Raw genomic sequence first — 14,634 nt, 5'->3', positions numbered from 1 at the left:
CTGGCTTTTTTTTTTTTTCTATTTTCATGCTATATCTTTTTCCATCTTTTCACTTTTAGTCTCTATGTCTTTCAAATTGCTGTCTTTAGGTCTGAAGTGAGTCTCTTGTAGGCAGCATATAGATGGGTCTTGTTTTTATTTATTTTGCCACACTATGTCTTTTGATTGGTACATTTGAACCATTTACATGTAAAGTAATTATTAAGGGATGCCCAGGTGGCTCACTGGCTGAGCATCTGCCTTTGACACAGGTCATGATCCCAGGTCCTGGGATTGAGTCCTACATCAGGTTCCCTATGGGAGACTGCTTCTTCCTCTGCCTATGTCTCTGCCTTCCTCTCTGCGTCTCCCATGAATAAATAAATAAAATCTATTAAAAAAAAAGTTTGAACACATTCTAAAAGAACTTTTTTACTCTTTCTACCATGTTTTATGTAGATATTATCATGTTTTTATTCATAATTTTCTTCCAACTATGGCTTTTTCTTTTCCACTTAAAGAGGCCCCTTTAGGGATCCCTGGGTGGCGCAGCGGTTTGGCGCCTGCCTTTGGCCCAGGGCGCGATCCTGGAGACCCGGGATCGAATCCCATGTCAGGCTCCCGGTGCATGGAGCCTGCTTCTCCCTCTGCCAATGTCTCTGCCTCCGAACTCCTTTAACGTTTTGGGGAGAAGCTCTTTATCTCTCTTTCCATTCTGAATGATAATATTGCTGGGTAAAGTGTTTTTGGTTGTGTTTTTTTCCTTTTGGCACTTTGATATATCATGCTATCCCTTCTGGCCTGCAAAGTTTCTTCTGAAAAATCAGTTGATAGCCTTATAGGATTTCTCTTATGTGTAACTTTTTTCCAGTCTCTTTACTACCTTTTAAACTGATAAGAAGATATTACACTTGATCTTAGCCAAAAGGCCAAGAAGCGATCTCTCTTACTACTTTTAAAATTCTCTCTTTATCTTTAAACTTTGATTTTTAAATAATAATTAAAATGTTATGGTGTGGACCTCCCTGGGTTCATCTTCACAACCCTCTGCTTTCTGAACCTGTATGTCTATTTATTTTCCTAGATTGGGGAAGTTTTCAGCTATTATTCGTTCACATAAGTTTTCTGCCCTTTTTCTTTTCTTTCTGGGATGCCAAAATGTGAACATTCAGTTGTTTTTGTCCCAGAGATCCCTAAATTCTTTTTTTCTTTCTGATTTTTAGCTTGGGTGCTTTCCACCACTGTCTTCCAGATGACTGATCAATTATTCTGCATCCATTAATCTGCTATTGATTCCCCCTAGTGTATTTTTTATTTCAGTTGTATTCTTCAATTGAGGTTATTTTTTATATTTTCTATCTCTTTGCCTAAGTTTTCACCAAATTTTTTTTTCTTTTTTTTTAAGATTTTATTTATTTATTCATGAGAGAGAGAGAGGGAGAGAGAGAGAGATTGAGAGGCAGAGACACAGGCAGAGGGAAGCAGGCTCCATCCAGGGAGCCCCACCGACATGTGACTCCATCCCGGGTCTCCAGAATCACGCCCTGGGCTGAAGGCGGCGCTAAACCGCTGAGCCACCAGGGCTGCCCTCACCAAATTTTTCTACTCTCCTCTCCTGTCCTGGGAGCATCTTTACAATCATTACTTTAAACTCTTTATTAGGCATATTGCTTACCTCCATTTTATTTAGTTCTTTTTCTGGGGTTTTGTTACAGTGTTTTGTTTGGAACCTGTTCCTCTGTCTTCCCCATTTTGCTTGACTATCTATGTTTGCTTCCATGAGTTAGGTGAACAGCTACTTCTCCTGAACTTGAAGAATGGTCTTATGTGTGGTAATCTTCTGTGTAGACTGTGCCTGGTGACTTTGGCTGGGTGGCTGGTGCTGTGTCTGGCACAGGGCAGATGATTTGGGGCAATCCATACTGGGGTTGACCTAGGGGGATGGTACTGAACTGAGCACAGGCCATAATGGTCCCTGGAGTCTCCATAGAGTTGGTGCCAAGGCAGGAGAACTATAGCTAAAGTGGGTGCATGCTGAGGTGTTCCAAGGTATTCAGTACAGGGAGTGCCCTGGTGGGGTAATTAGAGTCAAGGCCAGCATGGGCCAGGGTGTCCTGAGGTGTTCCACACAGGGCGTAGACATCCTGGTAGGGTGGCTGAAACTGAGATGGGGAGTGGTCCAGGGGTTCTAGGATTCTTACACAAGGAGTACCCTGATGGGGCAGGTAGAACTGAGGTAGGCCAGGGCTTCTTGGGGTGCTCTGCCCTGGGGGTGCCTTGGTGGGGCGGCTAAAGCCAAAGGAGGTATGAGCCAGGAGGCTCTGGAGTGCTCTGTGCCAGAGGTGCCCTAGCAAGCTGTCTGGAGCCAAAGTGGTGTGGGCCTAGAGTATTCTGGTGTGCTTTGCACCTGTGTTACCTTGGTGTGACAGCTGGAGCTATAGTGAGCATTGACCCCAGGGATTTCCCAGTGTGTGCTGCACTGGGGCTGCCTGATAGGGCAACTGGGATGGGTGTGAATTAGGGGCTTAGGCTCATGAGGTGATAAGCCAGCTCTGGCACCCAGACCTTGTTCCTATCCATTGTGGAGAATGTCAACCATGGAGCTCACCAGCCCTTCAGATCCAAAGACAGTTCCAGCAGCCCCCCCCCCACCACCACCACCATTTGGTGGAGTTTTATAGGACTGGCTCTTTTATATTCTAGTTGCTTATTTATTTATTTAATTTATTTGAGAGAGAGAGAGAGAGAGTGGGAGAAGGGAAGGGACAGAGGGAGAAGTGAACTTCCCACTGAGCAGGGAACCTGACGTGGGACTTGATCCCAGGATCCTGAGATCATGACCTGAGCTGAAGTCAAATGCTTAACCAGACTAAGCCACCTAGGTGTCCCAAGCTGCTCTTTTAAATGCAGCTTTTTTTCTGTGCCCCAGGACATTTGGGGCTTGTGTGGGCTCACTGAAGCAGCTAGCTGGTTATAGCCCATGGACTCTGCTCCCATGTGCATTATCAAGATGGAGGGGGAGCATAAACCATGGCACTCATGAGCCCCTCAGACCCAGAGTTCCAGCAGCCCCCTGCCATTTGGCAGAGTTCTATTGTAGGGCTGGTTCCTTTATATTCTAGTTATCCTTTTAAAACACAGCTTTTTTTTTTTTCTTTCTGTGCTGCAAGGTTGATGAATCTGCTTATGATATCTCAGAACTATCCCTCCTCATGGCAGTTTGCAGCATGGGGGATGGCAGTTCCCTTCATAACCATGTCTCTCCACCTCTCATGCTGTTCCGATGTGGTCTATTTTTTGTGCAGAAGCTGGTTCAGTCAGCCATCAATTTTTTAGGAAGAATTGCTTTATAAATAGGTGTGGAGGGATGCCTGGGTGGCTCAGCTGTTGAGTGTCTGCCTTCAGCTTGGGGCATGATCCTGGAGTCCTAGGATTGAGTCCCACGTCGGGCTCCCTGCATGGAGTCTGTCTGTCTGTCTGTCTCTCTCTCTCTCTCTCTCGAATAATAAAAGTTTAAAATAAATAAATAAATAGGTGTGGATTTGGTGTGTCCATGGGGGAGGTGGGTTCAGGGTCTTCCTACATTACCATCTTGGATCAGAACATAGTGATTATTTAATGTACATAGTGCAGAGGTGCTTGGAATCAGGAATTTAAAAGGAGGGGTCCCAGGCCTCAAAGAACCCAGACTTTAATATAGGGACATCGATACGTAAGAATATTAGAATTGCATGTGATAACTGATGAAGAGAACAAAGGCAAGAGAAATGCAGCTAAAACTAAATGTCCTTACAATTTTTGCCCACTGATAAATACTCTAAGACTGCAGAGTGTAACATTCCTCAAGGAGCTCGTGGCTGCCTTAATGTTCATGTTTTGCTAGAGATGAAAAGCAACTTCATCTTAACAATAATAGCCAGGTCTCCAGGATCCTATCATTCTTCTCTGTAACATGTTGAAATCCCTTTAGAGACTTGTGGTATCTCTACGCGCCACCACCCCAGATTTAAAAGTACATAATCAGTGGCTCCTCACAATCACAGGGCAGCTCTGTCTGCCCATAGGTCCTATGCCTGTGCTATAATCACCTTTTTGCACTGTAAAACCTCTCAAGAATCCTTTCTTGACCATTGCATCGATGGCCCCACATCATTTTTGATGGCTGGTAGGTACAGGGTTTCTGCATCTTCCTTCACCTGGACTTCAAGCCTTGGTGCAAACTTGGTGAGTTACTTCCTCTTCTCCTTTTACTCTCATTTCAGGGCTCTTCAAGGAGTATGGTCTTACTGGAACACTTTCATGTCGATTGCTCAGGCTGCAATCCTCTAGCCCGTGGCTCCTCTACGGGGAGGGGGGAAAGCCTGTCTTTTGACTGGAAGCTGTACCTTGGCCCGAATGGTAATAAGACCCAGAAACTTGATGCCCTCTCTTTATTCGTACTCTTATACAAAGCTGTCTTTCTTGGGCACAGGACAGCCACTTAAGTCACTAAGATGGTTGCTAATCTTAAGACTCCCACAGGAGGTTTCCTTCTTATTGGTCTAATGTGATTCCCTCCACATCTCTGGTGTAGCCGCTTCCGGCCACAGGACCTCTGCCTGGAGCCACCGAAACCAATAACTGATGGAATTAAAACCCAGCCAGGGACCATTTCCTGGGGAAGTCAGCTATTATGACCACATGTGCTGGAATATCACTTAGACCATGATGGAGTTCCATCTTTATTCTTCTTCTTCAGTGTGCCCTACTGACTACTTAAATTGTAACATTAGGTATTTCCCCATGCAGATTCTTAACATTCTTCATGGGTTAAGAGGACAGCACTCTTGGTCCACCTACCAGCACCTATTATATCCTGGGACAAACAATAGGGAAGCAAAGGGATGTTGACATCCCTTCAGTAAACAAGTTGGTATTCATAATAGCCTTTTGAAGGATGCCTCTGGTTGCTTCGAACCCTAGGAACCTTGACATTATCTTGAATAAGATGCCACCAAGCCGTCCAAGGGGGATTATGGTAACGGACTTCTCCACTTTTCTGGTAATGAGATCTTCCTCTTGGGGGAATCTTCCTCCCTTGGGGTATCTCTTAATCCATTGGAACCAATTTGGATTGTAAGATAAAGAAAAAAAAAGACTCATCTTCTTCTGCAATAATGCATGGCCTCGGTATTCCTTAGGAGATAAGGAAAAAATAGCCCATTAATGGGACAAAAACTTCAGTACTATATACCAGTTAGACCTCTTCTGCAGGAAACAAGGAAAAAGCATTGAAGTGCCTTATATTCAGGCCTTCATGGCCTTAAATCAAGATCCTGATGTAAGGGCTTCTTACAGAATGTGTTTAGCCACTAACCAGGCTGATAAACCCCCTCTCAACATATTGGATGTTGATTGTCTAAACAGGCCCCCTCCTCTCAACAAACTTGAGCTACTGGAGGGATCACCAGTCAGTGCAAAAACATTGGATCTGTTACTATCCCTCCTCTTTACAAGCCCCAAGTCCCTTCTGTTCCCAGCCTATCTGGACCTACCAGGAGAGGAACCCCTGACTCCCAGGAGCTCCTTCTAAATCTGGACTATATCCCCTTAGGGAGGTTGCTAATGGAGAAATGAGCATTATTAGAGTCCATGTCTTGTTCTCCATGGCAGACTAGCCTCAAGTAAGACAATTAGGACAATGTTCTGAAACCCCTTCTCAATTTATTGAAGGTTCTCAGCAATTATGTTATGTTTGATTTGAACTCACTGTTGCACCCTTGAGGAAGAAAAACATATCTGGGCAGGGGCTCAATAATTTGTTGATGAACTACCAGTCAGAGATAGAGGGGTAGGGGGGTAGAGGGTGTTGTTATCCCAAATACCCAACCACATTGAAATTATCAAGAGGGTAGCTAGCCAAAGAAAGGACAGACGAGACCATATGATCACTTGTTGAATAGAAGGAATGAAAAAAAAAAGTATTTTCAAAATCTTTCAAAATTAAAATTCAGAAAATCATTCAAGGAGCTGATGAAAATCTAGCTCTATTTCAAGGTTGTTTGATAGAAGCCATCCATAAAATATACAAATCTGGCCCCAACCTCACCTGAGGGAACAGTTATATTATGCACACATATTCTAAGTCCGTGGGAGCCTGACAGCCACTGAAAATGAACTAAAATGACTTTAGGTCCTCAAACCCCACCCGGCACCTACTAAAGGCCACTACTGGAGTTTTTAATAATAGAGAGAAGGTGTTAAGACAGGAAAAGGACCAGAGAGCTAAAGTGCAGGGTAAAATACAGGCTCAAACATTGGCTGCCGCCATCGCGGATTCCCCACAACACCAGACTAACCAGGGGCCAAAGAAAAAGCCGGCATCAGACCAAGGACCAGGTGAGATCCGTGCTACAGGGGTGGCCAGATCGGACATTGGAGCAAGGAATGTCCAAACAAAAGCTCTCCACCGGGGCCATGTCCTGTCTGTAAGGAAGAAGGACATCGGAAGAGAGACTGTCCTCATCTCCAGAGAGAGAGGAAGACAGGAACTCACTTCCCCGCCCGAGAGCAGGAACCTGAGGATCTGGCATGACGAGGCCCTGAGGCTGGTCCGGCTCCCTTTGACATCAAGATGACTGAGCCCCAGGTTACCCTGGATGTGGAAGGTAAGTTCAATTTGATCTTATTGATACAGGAGCCATTTACTCTGTTCTTATTCAGCACTCAGGCCCTAGTTAACTTTTTTTTCCCCCTTTTTCTTTTTTCTTTTTTTTTTTTAGAGAAAGTGGGGAGTGGGGAGGGTTAGAGGGAGAGAGAGAATCCCAAGTAGGCTCCATACTCAGCACAGAACCCAACTCCCAGCTCTGTCTCACAACCCCAACATCATAATCTGAGCTGAAACCAAGAATTAGATGCCTAACAAACTGAGCCACCCTGGCATCCCAACCCATTTATCTTTCTAACCATAACATTGTTGGCCTAGGAAGCTAAAATATGCCATCAGACAATTTCTTTAACTTATAAATACAAAAGTCAATTGATGACTCATGTTTTTCTGGTCCTTCCATCCTATTCCACTCTGTTACTTGGATGAGATTTAATTCATAAACTAGGAAGCAGTTTTGCTCTTACTAAAAAGGAGAATGACTTATTCTCTTTAACACTTGGAGAATTAAAACCTTACCGTGATAACCCTTCTAATATTTGGAAAGAAGTAAATCCACAGGTCTAGGGTTGCAATGTTCCAGGACAGCCTCTTAAAGACCAACTAGTTAAAATCATGGCCTTAAAGGACCCAGCCACTATACCTTATAAAATATATATATATGCATATATATGTATCCCTATATATATGTGTATCCCTTAAAACATGAAGCAAAAGCTGGGTTATAACTACATATTATTAGGTTCCTCAAACATGGTATTTTAAGGCCTTGTCAATCTCCTTATAATACTTCAAGTTTATCAGTAAAAAAGCCAAATGGAAAATATTGAATAGCATAAGATTTAAGAGCAATAAATGAAACATTTGAATCTATTCATCCCATAGTGCCAAGTCCCTGGGGATGCTGACTCACAGTACTTGATTTTTATTTTTTTTAATATTTTATTTATTTGAAAAAGAGAGTGAGAGAACACAAGCAGGGGAAGTGGCAGAGGAAGAAGAAGGCTCCCTGATGAGCAGGACCCTGGGATCATGATCTGAGCCAAAGGCAGATGCTTAACAGACAGACTCACCCAGGCACCCCTACAGTATGATTTAAAAAACACTTTCTTTTGCATCCCTCCAAGTGAAGAAACACAGCCATTACTTGCTTTTGAACAGGCCTCACCTTTAAGCCCAGAGGATGCTCAATTAACTTGGGACTGTCTTGCCACAAGGTTTTAGGGACTGCCCTTGCCTATTTGGGGCTGTGCTTCATAAAGACCTTGGTGATGTAGCCTTGCTTCAAGGGACTGTAATTCTGTATGTGGATGATATTTTAATATGTTGTCCCACAAAAGAAACATCTGATAGTAATTCTCTAACTTTTAACTTCTTGATAAACAGGATGTCATGTCTCCTTAAAGGCACAAATATCTAAATAAAAGGTACAATATCTGAGACACAAATTAACACAAGGTCACCATACCCTGTCTACTGACAGGAAAAGGCTACATTAGTTTTTGGACTCTCAACTTCAAAGAAACAACTCCATACTTTTCTACGTATGGCAGGATTTTGCCACCTATGGATTCCTAGATTTGGATTCTTCAAATCATTATATGATTCAATTAAAGGCCCTGATAAAGAACTTTTACTGTGGACTAAAGCCCAGCAGACAGGCTTTCAAACATTAAAAGCTAACTTTCATCAGCCCTAGCTTTGGCTTTCCAGATTTAGAAAAATCTTTTACTTTATAAGTAACAGAAAAACAGGGACAAGCTTTGGGGGTTCTTAACCAGAAATTAGGGAAAGAAACAAGACTGGTGTGCTATTATTCAAAGGCACTTGATAATGTAGCACAAGGGTGGCCAGCTTGTCTTCGAATGGTGGCTGGAACAGCCCTGCTGCTAGAAGAAGCTTCAAAACTTATGATGCAATAGTCCTTGATAGTGATGATTCCATATCAGGTTCAAAGGCCACCAATGGATGGCAGGAGGCTGATTTAGTAAATACCAGGCTATGTTTTTTAGATATATCAGAAGTAGTGCTTAAAACTTGTCAAACTTTAAACCCAGGTACCCTTATGCTGGACCTGACCATCATATTTCTATGCTTGGACATGACTGCTCAGAAATTATTGATCTTGATTATTCTAGCTGACCTGACTTAAAAGATTTCCCTGTTGAAAATGCAGATAACTGTAGGTTTACCAATTGTAGTAGCTTCATGGATAAGGAAGAAAGAAAAGCTGGATATGCTATAGTTAGCTTAATTAAGACCATTGAGGCAAAAGCCCTTCCAGTAAATACTTCTGCTCAAAAGGCTAAAGTAATAGTACTTATTCATGCTCTTCAATTGGCAAAAGGCCTAAAAATTAATATTTAAATTAATTCCAATTATGCTTTCCTGGTACTACGTGCCCATGGAGCAATTTGGAAAGAAAGGGAATTGCTATCAAGTTGTAACTCCCCAGATATAAGCCTGAAATAATTATCCTTCTTGAGGCCATAAATCTACCTAAGGAGGTGGCTGTAATTCATCTCAAGGGACATCAAAAAGATATGACCTTGGACTCTAAAGGAAACAATTTGGCCAACCATGCAGCAAACAGGCAGCACAAAATAAATACTAAGTCTTACACCAGTTTTATTTGTCTGTAATTAAAACTATAAAGTTTTAATTCCACATAAGCCCATATCTCCAGTTTGTTTTATTTGAGCAAACATGTGAATGGGAGAGAGAGGGAGAAATCTTAAGCAGTCAGCTAAGAACATGACCTGGGACTTTATTTCAAGACCCTGAGATCATGACCTGAGCCAAAATTAAGTCAGGCACTTAACCAACTGAACCATCCAGGTACCCTCATATCTCTAGTCTGTTTAGACCAAGAGATTCACATAGTCCAGAAACAAGTATATTTTTAAAAATGCACAGGACTGCCTTGTTAATGACAGAAAAATATTCATACCCAAAAATAACTGATGGAAAGTAATACAAGTTTACACTTGTAAAGCAAAAAAAAATTTGCTTTAGAACATTTAATTATAAATATATTTGATGGGATAAGTTTAACAATTATAAAACAGGTCTGTCAATCCTTTATTGTCTGTGCACAGGTAAATCTGGAAAGTGCAGTCTACTCCCTCCCTTTTGAAACCACTCCAATGACATGGAACATATCCAGGAGAGGACTGGCAGCTTGATTTCACATAAATGCCTCCTTGCAAAGGTTATTAAGTTCCTACTGGTGATTGTTGATACTTTCACTGGATGGATCAAGGCCTTTCAATGTAAAACTGAAAGGGCCATGGAAATAACTAAGTTTTGTTGTGAGAAATTATTCCTAGATTTGGTCTTCCATGGTCCCTTCAAAGTAGCAATAGACTTTCTTTTACTGCACAAATAACAAATAGCATGAGCTTTGAAAATTAAATTTTTTCTACATTTATCCTGGCATCCACAATCCTCTGAACAGGTAGAGAAAGCTAATTACACTTTAAAACACCACCTTAAAAAAATAAAAATAAAAAAAATAATAAAACAACACCTTACTAAGTCTAGAGACCCAGGAAAATTGGGTTACTCTCTTACCTATAAGACTTCTCCAAATGAGAACTTCTCCAGAAGAACCTATTGGTTATAAGACATTATACAGAAAACCATTTCTTACAGTGCGCTTGTAATTAGATAAAGATCATAACACTTTAGTTATTCATTTGAGGCTGGTTTAATTAATAAGTTACTTAATGAATATGCTGATCAAATGCTCCCCAAACCTGATTTAACTATAACTGAAAATCCACCCCATGCAAGCCCTGGAGACATGGCTTATTTAAAAGATTGGAAGTCAAATACTCTGGGGGACTTAAATCCAAAATGGAAATGTTCATGTCAGGTCATGTTATGTACTTCTACTGCAGTAAAATTAGAGGGACTCTTCCATCTAAAATAAAACCTGTACTTCCTTCACAGGAAACCAGTGAACAAACTAACATGCCATCTTACTCCTGTGAACCTTTAGAAGATCTCAAACTCCTCTTCAAAAGACAATGAAGGTTGTATGTTTTCTCTTTGTTCTTTGTTCTCCAATTTTAACAGACCATTCCTTCCTACAATGGTACAACATTATGCTGAACTTCAAAATCAAACAGCTTGTTGGATTTGTAGATTTTTGCTTATGTCAAGTACATCCACATTGCCCTGGTGGTTTCCCCTTTACAGGGCACTGACTGGCACTCCTTATACACTTATACTTTAGATATGATATATAATCCTAACACTGGCATATATCGTGATAATTCTATCACCTTAAAATATTTCTTCTTGGCCAATGATCAATATGACTTGGAACTTTCCAAGTCATAACCAGACTTTTCCATACCCTCAGACCATTAAGGTTTTAACTGAATTCACAAGCCTACAAATAAAAACGCCCGTCAATGACTGCTTAGATTACTAAACCCTACTTATCAGTATACCCAGGTTGGTATATACCGAGTCCAGGATGATTATTTATGGCTCACAACAACTACTGGACAATTCAATCAAAAGACAGTTTTATAAAAAAAAAGAGTTTTATGCTGAGAACAAAAGATCATACATGTGATACCTATACAAACAGCACATAACATTTGGAATGGCTGGCACTAGAAGTATGTTCTCAAACCATTACTCTCCGTGTTGCTGATTGCTTTGTTACTGGCTGGGCAAGGCAACTGGAAATTCGATGGCTAGCTCCAAACAGCCCCCAGCAGTTACATGGATCTGACCTGTGGCCCTGAGTTCCTCCAGGATTGACAGGTCATTGTACCTTGGGTTTTTTTTTTTGTTGTTGTTGTTGTTTTTTGTTTTTTGTTTTTTTTGCTTGGACTGGGGGGCACCTTATCAAAACCATCACTACTCTGGCTTATCGTCCAAATTTAAAACAACGATAGACATGATCAATATTTCATTGGTATGATCATTTAATGTCCATCTTTGTTCCCTCAATAGAATTGGAGGGATATCTGGCATATGGAATCCTTTAACAAATATGTTATAGAAGCACTAAATGACACAAAACAGTATTTCCTTACTTAATGCTGAAGTTACAGCTCACAGATGCTTAAAGCAGTTCTACAAAATCCAATGGCCTAAGATGTTTAACAGCTGCACAACGTGATACCCCATTATTAAAATGGAATGATGTGGGATGCTTGGGTAGCTCAGTGGTTGTGTCTGCCTTTGGCTCAGGGTGTGATCACAGAGTCCAAGATTGAGTCCCACATTGGGCTCCCCACAGGGAGCCTGCTTCTCCCTCTGCCTATGTCTCTGCCTCTTTCTCTGTGTCCCTCATGAATAAATAAACAAAACCTTTAAAAATAAATAAATAAAAGGGAATGATGTATATATATCCCAAATTATCACAAAAATGTAACAGGATTGCTAAAAGATGTGAATATACTCAAATTGGCACTTTACATGATTCCTCCCTCTCCTTTTTTTTTTAAGATTTCATTTATTTATTCATGAGAGACAGAGAGAGAGAGAGAGAGAGAGAGAGGCAGAGAGGCAGAGACACAGGCAGAGGGAGAAGCAAGCTCCATGCAAGGAGCCCAATGTGGGACTCGGTCCTGGGTCTCCAGGATCACACCCCAGGCTGCAGGCGGCGCTAAACCGCACCACCGGGGCTGCCCTCCTCCCTCTCCTTTAACAATTGGTTAAACTCCTGGACTGGAGGAGGATTTTGGTCAACTATCAAAGGTCTTTTTATTGGGCTTCTTTTTCTCATAATAATAGTAATCTTATTTTGCTGTTTTTTTCCAGTGTCTCCCTGCCTGATGCTGAGACTCTTTCACTACCATTAATTCAAGCTGACAGATGATCCTTTCTACTTGAGAAGATTCCCATATGTTATCTACCTTGGATTCAGCTGCCTCTGCCTTTGGTAACTCCTATATATAAATCCCCCAACTGACCAGTGTTGACTCATAGTAGGGACATCTCTACGCCCCTCTTCAGCAGGAAGAAATTACAGAAGATAAAACCTTCCAACCTCAGCAACTTTAAAGATTTAAGGGTCAAAATTGTTCAGGGGGAAAAATGAGAAGAACAAAGACAAGAGAAATGCAGTTAAAATTAAGTGTCCTTACTATTTCAGCCCACTGATAAATACCTGAAACCTGCAGAGCATGACATTCCTCAAGAAACTCATGGCTGTCTTAAATTCATGTTTTGCTAGAGACTAACAACAACCTCGTCTTGACAATAATAGCCAGATCTCCAGGATCCTATAACTCTTCTTTAACACATGGAAATCCCTTTAGAGACTTATGTTATCTATATATATTTTTAAGTTTGGAGGGGGCATGTAATCAGTCACTCCTCATAATCATAAGTGCAGTTCTTACTGCCCATGGCAGTCCTGTGTCTGTGCTATAATAAAAGCACCTTTTTGCACCATAAAATGTCTCAAGAATTCTTTCTTAACCATTGCGCTCCATGGCCACACATCAATAACTGCTAGGATAGAAATAATACAGGGTATTTAGGAAACACAGACAAGGGGTACATTCTGGTGGAGTCAGGGGATGTATTCCAGAGCTGCTGAGCCTAAGGTTAGGAGGGAATTCATTAGTTCCATGATTGGCTCAGTGATCCCTGCAGCCAGTTGCACAAGTTGAGAAGCTGTGAGGGTTGAGCTTAGCCCCGATCACTCGCTTGCTCTCACTGGTTTGTGACGTGCCTGTCCGTTACTGTAGTCACCTGCTTCATGTGGCTATTCAGCATTTGAAATACAGCTAACCTACACTGAGATATGTGATAAAGGTAAATTATTTTGCAGATTTCAGAAATTTAGAATTAAAAAATCCCTTTAATGTTTTTATATTACACATTGAAATGATACTATTTTGGATACATTGAATATTTTTGAAATTAATTTCACCTCTTTTTTTTTTGCTAGTATTGCTCTAGAAAACTTAAAATTATTTGTTGTTTAAGTTATATTTTGAACTAGGCGATGCTGGTCTAAATCATTGGTTCAACTCCAGTGGGAATCCTGCCCATTGGGGTTTTGATGTGATTCTTTTAGAACTAGACCTTGGCTCTGCCACAAACCAGTGTTCTGGAGTCAGCCCTGCTCCACTACTCAGTAACTAGGGTAAGCTTTGAGCAAGTTTAAACTCTCTTAATGCCAGGATTTTTTTTTTTAACTTATAAAGCAGGGACAGTAAGACTTTGGAGTTGTGAGCATAAACAATAATCCCTATAAACCAAAGCTCTTTGCTCTATATTTAATATATTTAAGCTCTTAAAATTTCTAAACAGCTTTATTGAGGTGTCATTTATAAATAATAAACTCTTAATGAATGTTATTAAGACTAAAATTTATTGAGTGCTTCCTACTGCCAAGCCCTTTGTATGAATTCCCTCCTTTAATTTGTACAAGTTCTAGTGTTACCACCGTAGGCAAACCCGTTGTCTTTTCCAGATCTCCATTTTTTTGCTCCCCATTGGAACAATTGATCAATAAATGATTTCTAAGATAAATTTCAGCTTTGTTGTTCTGTTTCCCCTGAAATTAAAAAAAATAGCTATTATATTTGTAGTATTGCAAAGTTCTGTCTTCAAATTGTTTCTTTCTTTTTATAGTCTTGTTTTTGTTTCCCTGGTTTTATTTATACTTTCATCTCTCTGGAGATATATAATTATGGCTTGTTCTTAAATTTTTCTCCTACTACCTGTACTTTCCTGTTTACTCTGTGCTCCTTTTCTGTTTAGTAAGTTTGCTTCTCTATCTTTTTGTGTGAGAGACTTGCCCTTCACATGTCTGGTCTTGACTTGCCCATTGATATTCAAGGATGAGACACTAAATGCTGACTGGAACCTCTGTGTGGGGGTGAGGGGAGGAGGATGCCGGGGTGGGGTGTTGACTGAGCAGTGAGAAATGAGCCTGTTTTGTTGACGTGCCTCAGTGTCAGTATCTATAGGTCTTTATTTGGAGAGGCTGTTTTTCCAGAGAGAAAGTCTCCACATTCCTGCCTGAT

At 41.0% G+C, this 14,634-nt stretch overlaps 1 pseudogene; it reads right to left on the bottom strand.

Annotated features, from left to right (window-relative positions):
- Positions 1–784: 784 nt before the first annotated feature.
- Positions 785–920, bottom strand: LOC129513214 (U2 spliceosomal RNA; annotated as a pseudogene).
- Between the last annotated feature and the right edge of the window lie 13,714 nt (positions 921–14,634).

Source organism: Nyctereutes procyonoides, unplaced genomic scaffold, assembly GCF_905146905.1.
Source record: "Nyctereutes procyonoides isolate TBG_1078 unplaced genomic scaffold, NYPRO_anot_genome, whole genome shotgun sequence".
Lineage (NCBI taxonomy): Eukaryota > Metazoa > Chordata > Mammalia > Carnivora > Canidae > Nyctereutes > Nyctereutes procyonoides.
Note: the sequence above shows the minus strand (reverse complement) of the source record. Positions and strands in the feature narration are given on the sequence as shown.